This window comes from Ranitomeya imitator, chromosome 1 (assembly GCF_032444005.1).
Source record: "Ranitomeya imitator isolate aRanImi1 chromosome 1, aRanImi1.pri, whole genome shotgun sequence".
Taxonomy (NCBI): Eukaryota; Metazoa; Chordata; class Amphibia; order Anura; family Dendrobatidae; genus Ranitomeya; species Ranitomeya imitator.
Window position 1 is genome coordinate 600,512,254 of NC_091282.1, and position 12,161 is coordinate 600,524,414.

Consider the following 12,161-nt stretch of genomic DNA (forward strand, 5'->3'; position numbering starts at 1 on the left):
TTTGTCCGGGTCGTTGTCATGGTACCAGAAGAACCTCAGGTAGTTTCTGTGTTCCTCTTTGATGATAAAACAGTGGAACATCTGTTGTATGTCGGCCATAAATGCCACTGAATCTCTACGGAAACAGAGTAATACTTCCAGAAGTCTGTTGTTGAGGTCTGGGCCCGACAGTAAGACATCATTCAATGACACGTCTTCGCATTTGGCACTTGAGTCGAATACCACTCTAATTTGACCTGGCTTCTTAGGATGGTACACTCCGAAGATGGGCAGGTACCAACACTCCTCTCCGTGTCGAAGTGCAGGTGCAATCTCTGCGTGGTTGTTCTGGAATATCTTTCCCATGAAGGTAAAGAAATGTTCCTTCGTCTCAGGTGACTTCTGAAGCTTGTGTCTTAGGGAGATGAATCTGCTGTAGACCAATTCCTTGTTGTTGGGTAGGCGTCTCCTCTGAGGTCGAAATGGTAGAGGTGCGACCCAACTATTCGCCGTATCCTTGACTATTTGTTCATCCATGATGTCCAGGAATATCTTGTCTTCTATAGACATCGCTACCTTGTTGTCTTCCTTCGTCCTGTGGAAGACTGTACATCCTATGTGGTCTTGTTCACCTTCACAGGCGTGGTCTTCGTTGATAGGAACTGAGAAAGGGCAAGGTAGGGGAGTGCTGCTCGGTAGTTCCTTTACCAGCAGACTATTGTGACACAGCTGGAAGAGAGATGGACGTCCATTTTCTAGTGTGCTGGTAAGCATACTGTTGACTGAGACCGGCTTGTGTGCTCCTCCTAGACAGACATCTCCTACAATGACCCATCCAAGGTCTTGCCTCTGCGCGTATGGAGCATTCAGTGAGCCATTGATATATTCTCTAGTCTTGTGGACTCGTAGTATATCTCTTCCCAGAAGTAAAGCTATTGGCGCTTCTGGTTCCAACTTAGGTATCAGGTGGGCTATACGCTTCAGGTGGGGGTGATACGTTGCCACCTCTGGTGAAGGTATCTCAGACCTGTTGTCAGGAATCTGGTTGCACTCCAGGATGGTCGGTAGTGACAGACAGGTCTGGCCATCCATGGACTCCACTTTGTATCCGGTTGCTTTCCTCCCCGCCGTCTCGACGGTACCTGAACATGTCCTAAGGGAGTAGGGAGAACCGGGGCCTACAATGCTGAAGTTGTCAAAGAAGATGGACCTGGCTAAAGACCTATTACTTTGGTCATCTAGGATTGCATATGTCGTGAGCGCTTTGTCTCTGTGGCCTGTTGGATAGACTCGGACAAGGCAGATTTTTGAGCAGGATCTTCCTCCCTTGAGTCCCTTACAGATCTCCGTACATTGAGAGGTGACCGCAGGGGTGTCTTCGTCGGTGTTCTTCTGTTTCTCATCGTGCTCCTCTGCTTGTGACAACACTCCTGGAGGTGGTCCAGGATGCAAGGCTGTATTGTGATCCGTGCTGCTGCATTCTGCACATTTCACGCTAGCTCCACAGTTCCTGGCAGCATTTGAAGCAGATGTTGTTTTCCTTGAGGAAACCTTTGCGATCCTCTAAAGTCTTCTCCCTGAAGGCTCTGCACTTTAGTAGAGGATGTGGTTTCCTGTGTAGAGGACACTGCTTACTGACATTCTGAGGTTTGCTCTCTTCTGTAGGGGGCTTAGTTGTCTTGTGTGGAGGACCTGTGGAATCAATATCAGTTTTATGGACTGCCACGGGTGTCTTACTGGGTTTGACACCAGGGGTAGTGGAACATGACAGAGTGAAATCAAAACTTGGGTCATTTCTGATCTTGGCTTGCTGGGTGACAAACTCAACAAATACAGTAAAAGGAGGGAATGGTACGTTATGAATTTGTTTATACCTTGAACCATGTATAATATTATGAACAGGTGATTCAGAACCACAATGGACCTAGTGGTTAAGAGCACACAAAGTGACCTGATAGTTACTAACATAGGACGAGCTCTGAGACGTGGGAACTCTGCTGACCGCAATCCTTAATCCTATCATACCACACTAGAGGTAGCCGTGGATTGCGCCTAACGCTCCCTATGCAACTCGGCACAGCCTGAGAAACTAACTAGCCCTGAAGATAGAAAAATAAGCCTACCTTGCCTCAGAGAAATTCCCCAAAGGAAAAAGCAGCCCCCCACATATAATGATTGTGAGTTAAGATGAAAATACAAACACAGAGATGAAATAGATTTAGCAAAGTGAGGCCCGACTTACTGAATAGACCGAGGATAGGAAAGATAGCTTTGCGGTCAACACAAAAACCTACAAACAACCACGCAGAGGGGCAAAAAGACCCTCCGCACTGACTAATGGTACGGAGGTGCTCCCTCTGCGTCTCAGAGCTTCCAGCTAGCAAGAAAAACCAATATAGCAAGCTGGACAGAAAATATAGCAAACAAAAGTAACACAAGCAAAACTTAGCTTATGCAGGGCAGACAGGCCATAAGAACGATCCAGGAGAAAGCAAGACCAATACTGGAACATTGACTGGAGGCCAGGAACAAAGAACTAGGTGGAGTTAAATAGAGCAGCACCTAACGACTTAACCTCGTCACCTGAGGAAGGAAACTCAGAAGCCGCAGCCCCACTCACATCCACCAGCGGAAGCTCATAGACAGAACCAGCCGAAGTACCACTCATGACCACAGGAGGGAGCTTGACCACAGAATTCACAACAGTACCCCCCCCTTGAGGAGGGGTCACCGAACCCTCACCAGAGCCCCCAGGCCGACCAGGATGGGCCAAATGAAAGGCACGAACCAGATCGGCAGCATGAACATCAGAGGCAAAGACCCAGGAATTATCTTCCTGACCATAACCCTTCCACTTAACCAGGTACTGAAGTTTCCGTCTCGAAATACGAGAATCCAAAATCTTCTCCACTATATACTCCAACTCCCCCTCAACCAAAACCGGGGCAGGAGGATCAACGGATGGAACCATAGGTGCCACGTATCTCCGCAACAATGACCTATGGAATACGTTATGGATGGAAAAAGAAGCTGGAAGGGTCAAACGAAAAGACACAGGATTAAGAACCTCAGAAATCCTATACGGACCAATGAAACGAGGCTTAAACTTAGGAGAGGAAACTTTCATAGGAATATAACGAGATGACAACCAAACCAAATCCCCAACACGAAGTCGGGGACCCACACAGCGCCTGCGGTTAGCGAAACGTTGAGCCTTCTCCTGAGACAATGTCAAATTGTCCACCACATGAGTCCAAATCTGCTGCAACCTATCCACCACAGCATCCACACCAGGACAGTCAGAAGACTCAACCTGCCCTGAAGAGCAACGAGGATGGAAACCAGAATTGCAGAAAAACGGCGAAACCAAAGTAGCCGAGCTGGCCCGATTATTAAGGGCGAACTCAGCCAAAGGCAAAAAAGACACCCAATCATCCTGATCGGCAGAAACAAAACATCTCAGATATGTTTCCAAGGTCTGATTGGTTCGTTCAGTCTGGCCATTTGTCTGAGGATGGAAAGCCGAGGAAAAAGACAAATCAATGCCCATCCTAGCACAAAAGGACCGCCAAAACCTCGAAACAAACTGGGAACCTCTGTCAGAAACGATGTTCTCCGGAATGCCATGTAAACGAACCACATGCTGGAAGAACAATGGTACCAAATCAGAGGAGGAAGGCAATTTAGACAAGGGTACCAAATGGATGATCTTCGAGAAGCGATCACAAACAACCCAAATGACCGACATTTTTTGAGAGACGGGGAGATCCGAAATAAAATCCATAGAGATATGTGTCCAGGGCCTCTTCGGGACTGGCAAGGGCAAAAGCAACCCACTGGCACGAGAACAACAGCAGGGCTTGGCCCGAGCACAAATCCCACAGGACTGCACAAATGAACGCACATCCCGCGACAGAGACGGCCACCAAAAGGATCTAGCCACCAAATCTCTGGTACCAAAGATTCCAGGATGACCAGCCAACACCGAACCATGAACCTCAGAGATAACTCTACTCGTCCATTTATCAGGAACAAACAGTTTCTCCGCTGGGCAACGGTCAGGTCTATTAGCCTGAAATTTTTGCAGCACCCGCCGCAAATCAGGGGAGATGGCAGACAAAATTACCCCCTCCTTGAGAACACCCGCCGGCTCAGACAAACCCGGAGAGTCGGGCACAAAACTCCTAGACAGAGCATCCGCCTTCACATTCTTAGAGCCCGGAAGGTACGAAACCACAAAGTTAAAACGGGAGAAAAACAGCAACCAACGAGCCTGTCTAGGATTCAACCGTTTGGCAGACTCGAGATAAGTCAAGTTCTTATGATCAGTCAAGACCACCACGCGATGCTTAGCTCCTTCAAGCCAATGACGCCACACCTCGAATGCCCACTTCATGGCCAGCAACTCTCGATTGCCAACATCATAATTACGCTCAGCAGGCGAAAACTTCCTGGAAAAGAAGGCGCATGGTTTCATCACTGAGCCATCAGAACTTCTTTGCGACAAAACAGCCCTTGCTCCAATCTCAGAAGCATCAACCTCGACCTGGAACGGGAGCGAAACATCTGGTTGACACAACACAGAGGCAGAAGAAAAACGACGCTTCAACTCTTGAAAAGCTTCCACAGCAGCAGAAGACCAATTGACCACATCAGCACCCTTCTTGGTTAAATCAGTCAACGGTTTAGCAATACTAGAAAAATTATTGATGAAGCGACGATAAAAATTAGCAAAGCCCAGGAACTTTTGCAGACTCTTCAGAGATGTCGGCTGAGTCCAATCATAAATGGCCTGAACTTTAACAGGGTCCATCTCGATAGTAGAAGGGGAAAAAATTAAACCCAAAAATGAAACCTTCTGAACACTAAAGAGACACTTTGACCCCTTCACAAACAAAGAATTCGCACGCAGGACCTGGAACACCATTCTGACCTGCCTCACGTGAGACTCCCAATCATCCGAGAAGACCAAAATATCATCCAAGTATACAATCAGGAATTTATCCAGGTACTCTCGGAAGATGTCATGCATAAAGGACTGAAACACTGATGGAGCATTAGAAAGCCCGAATGGCATAACCAGGTACTCAAAATGGCCCTCGGGCGTATTAAATGCTGTTTTCCATTCATCGCCCTGTTTAATGCGCACAAGATTATACGCACCACGAAGATCTATCTTGGTGAACCAACTAGCCCCCTTAATCCGAGCAAACAAATCAGACAGCAGCGGCAAGGGGTACTGAAATTTGACCGTGATTTTATTTAGAAGGCGGTAATCAATACAAGGTCTCAGCGAACCATCCTTCTTGGCCACAAAAAAGAACCCTGCTCCCAATGGCGACGACGACGGGCAAATATGACCCTTCTCCAAGGATTCCTTTACGTAAATCCGCATAGGGGCGTGCTCAGGCACAGACAAATTAAACAGTCGACCTTTAGGAAACTTACTACCAGGAATCAAATCGATAGCGTAATCACAATCCCTATGCGGAGGTAGGGCACTGGACTTGGGCTCATCAAATACATCCCGGTAATCCGACAAGAACTCTGGGACCTCAGAAGGGGTGGATGATGAAATAGACAGAAATGGAACATCACCATGTACCCCCTGACAACCCCAGCTGGACACAGACATTGATTTCCAATCCAATACTGGGTTATGGACTTCTAGCCATGGCAACCCCAAAACGACCACATCATGCAGATTATGCAACACCAAAAAGCGAATATCCTCCTGATGCGCAGGAGCCATGCATATGGTCAGCTGGGTCCAGTACTGAGGCTTATTCTTGGCCAAAGGCGTAGCATCAATTCCTCTCAATGGAATAGGATACTGCAAGGGCTCCAAGAAAACACACAGCGCCTAGCATACTCCAAGTCCATCAAATTCAGGGCAGCGCCTGAATCCACAAATGCCATGACAGAATAGGATGACAAAGAGCAGATCAAAGTAACGGACAAAAGAAATTTCGACTGTACCGTACCAATGGTGGCAGAGCTAGCGAACCGCTTAGTGCGCTTAGGACAATCGGAGATAGCATGAGTGGAATCACCACAGTAAAAACACAGCCCATTCCGTCATCTGTGTTCTCGCCGTTCAGCTCTGGTCAAAGTCCTATTGCATTGCATAGGCTCAGGTTTATGCTCAGATAATACCGCCAAATGGTGCACAGTTTTACGCTCATGTAAGCGTCGATCGATCTGAATGGCCAAAGACATAGACTCATTCAGACCAGCAGGCATAGGAAATCCCACCATGACATCCTTAAGGGCTTCAGAGAGACCCTTTCTGAAAATTGCTGCCAGAGCACATTCATTCCATTGAGTGAGCACAGACCACTTCCTAAATTTCTGACAATATATCTCTACCTCATCCTGACCCTGACACAGAGCCAGCAAGATTTTCTCTGCCTGATCCACTGAATTAGGTTCGTCATAAAGCAATCCAAGCGCCAGGAAAAACGCATCAACATCACGCAATGCCGGATCCCCTGGCGCAAGGGAAAATGCCCAGTCTTGAGGGTCGCCACGTAATAAAGAAATAATGATCTTTACTTGTTGAACTGGGTCACCAGAGGAGCGGGGTTTCAAAGCCAGAAATAGTTTACAATTATTTTTGAAATTCAGAAACTTAGCTCTATCTCCAGAAAATAACTCAGGAATAGGAATTTTAGGTTCTAACATAGGATTCTGAACCACTAAATCTTGAATGTTCTGAACACTTATAGCGAGATTATCCATCAAAGAGGACAGACCTTGAATGTCCATGTCTACACCTGTGTTCTGAACCACCCTGATGTAAAGGGGAAAAGAAAGACAAAACACAGTGCAAAGAAAAAAAAATGGTCTCAGAACTTCTCTTTTCTCTCTATTGAGAAGCATTAGTACTTTGGGCCTCCAGTACTGTTATGAACAGGTGATTCAGAACCACAATGGACCTAGTGGTTAAGAGCACACAAAGTGACCTGATAGTTACTAACATAGGACGAGCTCTGAGACGTGGGAACTCTGCTGACCGCAATCCCTAATCCTATCATACCACACTAGAGGTAGCCGTGGATTGCGCCTAACGCTCCCTATGCAACTCGGCACAGCCTGAGAAACTAACTAGCCCTGAAGATAGAAAAATAAGCCTACCTTGCCTCAGAGAAATTCCCCAAAGGAAAAGGCAGCCCCCCACATATAATGACTGTGAGTTAAGATGAAAATACAAACACAGAGATGAAATAGATTTAGCAAAGTGAGGCCCGACTTACTGAATAGACCGAGGATAGGAAAGATAGCTTTGCGGTCAACACAAAAACCTACAAACAACCACGCAGAGGGGCAAAAAGACCCTCCGCACCGACTAATGGTACGGAGGTGCTCCCTCTGCGTCTCAGAGCTTCCAGCAAGCAAGAAAAACCAATATAGCAAGCTGGACAGAAAATATAGCAAACAAAAGTAACACAAGCAAAACTTAGCTTATGCAGAGCAGACAGGCCATAAGAACGATCCAGGAGAAAGCAAGACCAATACTGGAACATTGACTGGAGGCCAGGAACAAAGAACTAGGTGGAGTTAAATAGAGCAGCACCTAACGACTTAACCTCGTCACCTGAGGAAGGAAACTCAGAAGCCGCAGCCCCACTCACATCCACCAGCGGAAGCTCATAGACAGAACCAGCCAAAGTACCACTCATGACCACAGGAGGGAGCTTGACCACAGAATTCACAACAGTATAATCCACCTTTCTTGAAGATTGTAAGGAAGTTGTTGTACTATTGGATTGACACCCCTAGCAGTGTCTAAGAATGCCAATCCAGCCAAGTGACCTTCCTTCTGGGCAACCTGTAACTCTATCAATAAATCATTAAATTCTCTAAGTCTTTGATAACCCTTGGGCCCTATCTTAGGGAAATCATCAATTCTTTTGAATAAAGCATTCTCTATTACTTCTACGGACCCATAGCATTCGTCAAGTCTTTCCCACACTTTACGTAAACCTATGTGTGGGTATTCTATGTTAATGTCTCTTAGTCTTTTAGCATGCTCGACCGATTCAGTTCCAAGCCACTTTACCAGGAGATCTAACTCCTCACTACTAGAAAGGTCCAGTCCCTGAATGGCGTTCTGGAACGAAGCTCGCCACGACCTGTAGTTTTCGGCTTTGTCAGTGAACTTTACAAGTCCTTTTGTTACCAGTTCTGGGCGGGCAAAGAACTTTGCCAAGTCTATGGTGGCTTGATCAGTGTTGGTACGAGCCGGCATGTTATAGCCATGTCTAGTGTGTGGTGCATCACCATACCTGTGAGACGCTCTTGGCTTCGGACAGTCTGCATAGTACCTTTCTGGTGAAGAAGATGTCTCTTTAAGGTGAGGTGGGAGCTGTACCTTCTTCTCAGTGGAACGGTAGCTGTGGTCGACTCCTCTTTGTTGGACGTCTTCTTGTTTGTAGTAGTGAAGTTCGGGGTTGGATCGATGATAATCGGCGTAGGCTGATCGTTGTAGTCTGTCGAGGGTGTTGTCCATGCTGGAGTGTCGATGAACGTACTCTGCGACGCGCTGAGCTGGATCTTGCTGCTCTAGATCTGTTCCAAGAACGTTGCTGCGTCTCTCATAATCAGGATCCTTCATGGCTTCCAAGTACTCTGCCTTAGCTATTGCAGCTGCTGACTCTTTGTCTACCATAAGTCTTTCTAGAGACACTTGCAGGCGCACACCTTCTGCTTCTTGCTCTGCCCGCAAACGTGCGGTTTCAGCCTGCAAACGTGCATTTTCTGCTTCATGCTCTGCCCGCAAACGTGCGGTTTCAGCCTGCAAACGTGCATTTTCTGCTGCATGCTCTGCTTGTCTCAGCTTTAGATGCATTTCTTTCTCGGCGAAGGAAGACCTCGCTTTGGCTGCTTCAGCTTCAGCACGAGCGACAGCAGCCAGCTCTGCTAATGATGACCTGCTAGAGCTTGCTCGTGACCTCGTCTTGAGTGAGGATGTGCTGTTTCGAGACATTGTGTGCTTAGCTGCATACTGCTGAGTGTTTTGGCGGGAAACTGAGTCTAGGTGCGGTGAGCTTCCGCGTGGCGGGAAAGATGTAGCTCCTCTTGGTGGGCTGCAGTATAGTCCTGCGGCTGTATGGCGGCTGCTGTGATACCCGAATGCGGAGCAGTGTGGGTGTTAGCGGTTCCGTACAGTCTGAACAACTACAGCCTGCGACCGGCTATCAGTTTCACTGAAGGCAGCTAATCTGTTCTTACTTTACAATCACCGCCTGCGACTGGCGGTCTCGTTTTTCACTGTTCTGTCTTCCTCCACGTAGGATGCTGTGTGGATTCCAACATACGGCTAAACCTTCATCCACATCCTAGTAAACAGACTGTGTTGATGCTTAAGTCTTATTTATTAGGGTGATGATAACCAAAACTATAACGTTGAACAACAATGGTGGACAGTATTCATAGTAGATGATCGAATAGTGAATGATGTTGATGTACAAAGTGGATGTTCAGTGAATAATCATAGTGGATGACTGATCATAGTGGATGACTGATCATAGTGGATGACTGGTGAAAAACTGTAAAGAATAACAGCATTTCAGTATATGCACATACAGGGTGCAATCACATAAATAACTGGGACCTTACAGCAAGAATTATACAGAGTGCATTACACAGTAATTCTAACAGCACTGCCCTATTCTATACAAGAATGCATCTATCTAAATGCAGAGTACACATTAACCTAACTGCAAGCTGCAAAGCACATCTGCCTAACTATATCTGACTATAGGAGCTGCATAAGGCTTAAATACTAACACAAACATAAGATGCATTAAACCTTTATAAACGTACCGAGATCCGTTAGGACAGGGGTAAGAAAGTAAGCGAGACAGGAGCACGTGTGCCTCTCTGCAGATCTGAGGAAAAATGGCTACTGAAGCTTGTCTTCACATGAAGAATGTGGGCGGAACTAACCCATAAGACATTGCTCTCGGAGGGAAAGGTTGGTAAACAACATGACAAGTAGGCAACTGATGACCTCCAGTGGCCACAACTTGAATAACATGATAATTAACTTTCTGCACATTAACCCCTTCCCGACCCATGACGCCACGTAGGCGTCATGAAAGTCGGTGCCAATCTGACCCATGACGCCTATGTGGCGTCATGGAAAGATCGCGTCCCTGCAGATCGGGTGAAAGGGTTAACTCCCATTTCACCCGATCTGCAGGGACAGGGGGAGAGGTAGTTTAGCCCAGGGGGGGTGGTTTCACCCCCCCGTGGCTACGATCGCTCTGATTGGCTGTTGAAAGTGAAACTGCCAATCAGAGCGATTTGTAATATTTCACCTATTATAACTGGTGAAATATTACAATCCAGCCATGGCCGATGCTGCAATATCATCGGCCATGGCTGGAAACACTAATGTGCCCCCCCACCCCACCGATCGCCCCCCCAGCCCTCCGATCTGTCTGGTACACTGCTCCGGCTCCCCTCCGTCATGTGCTCTGCTCCCCCCGTGCTCTTGTCCGCTCCCCCCGTGCTCCAATCACCCTCCCCGTGCTCCAATCACCCCCCCTGCACTCCGATTCACCCCCCGTGCTCAGTTCCACCCCCCCGTGCTCCGTTCCACCCCCCACCGTGCTCCGTTCCACCCCCCCTCGTGCTCCGTTCCACCCCTCCCGCGCTCCGATCCACCCCCCCATGCTCCGATCCCCTCCTGTGCTCCCCCCCACCCCATCATACTTACCGATCCTGCCGGGGTTCGTCCGTCTTCTCCCTGGGCGCCGCCATCTTCCAAAATGGCGGGCGCATGCGCAGTGTGCCCGCCGAATCTGCCGACCGGCAGATTCGTTCCAAATTGCATTTTGATCACTGAGATAGATTATATCTCAGTGATCAAAATAAAAATAATAATAAATGACATCCCCCCCTTTGTCACCCCCATAGGTAGGGACAATAAAAAAATAAAGAATTTTTTTTTTCCACTAATGTTAGAATAGGGTTAGGGGTAGGGTTAGGGGTAGGGTTAGGGCTAGGGTTAGGGCTAGGGTTAGGGCTAGGGCTAGGGTTAGGGCTAGGGTTAGGGCTAGGGTTAGGGTTTCGGTATGTGCACACGTATTCTGGTTCTCTGCTGATTTTTCCGCTGCGGATTTGATAAATCCGCAGTGCTAAACCGCTGTGGATTTATGGCGGATTTACCGCGTTTTTTTCTGCGCATTTCACTGCGGTTTTACAACTGCAATTTTCTATTTGAGCAGTTGTAAAACCGCTGCGTTGTATTTTCCGCAGCATGTCAATTCTTTGTGCGGATTCCGCAGCGTTTTACACCTGTTCCTCAATAGGAATCCGCAGGTGAAATCCGCACAAAAAACACTGGAAATCCGCGGAAAATCCGCAGGTAAAACGCAGTGCCTTTTACCCGCGGATTTTTCAAAAATGATGCTGAAAAATCTCACACGAATCCGCAACGTGGGCACATAGCCTTAGGGTTAGGGTTGGAATTAGGGTTGTGGTAAGGGGTGTGATTAGGGTTATGGCTACAGTTGGGATTAGAGTTAGGGGTGTGTTGGGGTTAGTGTTGGAGGTAGAATTGAGGGGTTACCACTGTTTAGGCACATCAGGGGTCTCCAAACGCAACATGGCTCCACCACTGATTCCAGCCAAACTTGCATTCAAAAAGTCTAATGGTGCTCCCTCACTTCCGAGCCCCGACGTGTGCCCAAACAGTGGTTTACCCCCACATATCAGGTATCAGTGTACTCAGGACAAACTGCGCAACAATTACTGGGGTCCAATTTCTCCTGTTACCCTTGTGAAAATAAAAAAATGCTTGCTAAAACATCATTTTTGAGGAAAGAAAAATGATTTTTTATTTTCACGGCTCTGCGTTGTAAACGTCTGTGAAGCACTTGGGGGATCAAAGTGCTCACCACATATCTAGATAAGTTCCTTTCGGGGTCTAGTTTCTAAAATGGGGTCACTTGTGGGGGGTTTCTACTGTTTAGGCACACCAGGGGCTCTGCAAACGCAACGTGACGCCCGCAGACCATTCCATCAAAGTCTGCATTTCAAAAGTCACTACTTCCCTTCTGAGCCCCGACGTGTGCCCAAACAGTGGTTTACCTCCACACATGGGGTATCAGCGTACTCAGGAGAAACTGGACAACAACTTTTGGGGTCCAATTTCTCCTGTAACCCTTGGG